Source organism: Sinocyclocheilus rhinocerous, unplaced genomic scaffold, assembly GCF_001515625.1.
Source record: "Sinocyclocheilus rhinocerous isolate Xijiao unplaced genomic scaffold, SAMN03320098_v1.1 scaffold295, whole genome shotgun sequence".
In the NCBI taxonomy this organism is placed as follows: Eukaryota; Metazoa; Chordata; class Actinopteri; order Cypriniformes; family Cyprinidae; genus Sinocyclocheilus; species Sinocyclocheilus rhinocerous.
Window position 1 is genome coordinate 966,016 of NW_015647035.1, and position 356 is coordinate 966,371.

At 40.2% G+C, this 356-nt stretch overlaps 1 protein-coding gene across 4 annotated transcripts in view; it reads right to left on the reverse strand.

The window, feature by feature from the left end:
• LOC107708429 (BAG family molecular chaperone regulator 5-like) overlaps nucleotides 1-356 on the reverse strand; it is a 15,203-nt gene that overhangs the window by 4,401 nt on the left and 10,446 nt on the right. The window lies entirely within an intron of this gene.

Sequence of the window (356 nt, forward strand, 5' to 3'; positions counted from 1 at the left end):
ATGGTGCGTGCCGTCAGCGCAGCTGAACAGTTCTGCGTTCAAATGCACGCAATAGGCTAAAGCTTGCCGCAAAGCCCCAGCAAAAGTAATTACCATGAATGTGTCAGGGGGGAATAGTAAGGAGATATCTGAATTATTTACTAATAAACTAGTGTTTTCTGAGTCGGTGACGCAAGGATGAAGTTGCCGATCCTGACTCGCCATCTCCTCATTAGACGCGCCTTAGAGAGAAGTGCATCTTTACGGATCATGATTATAATGAAAGAGTTTTTGTTTTCTATTTGTTTTATTTCATTAAGTAGTAATTTAAAGCTTTCTATAGATATATTTATCATGTCTGTGAGGCATGTATTCGC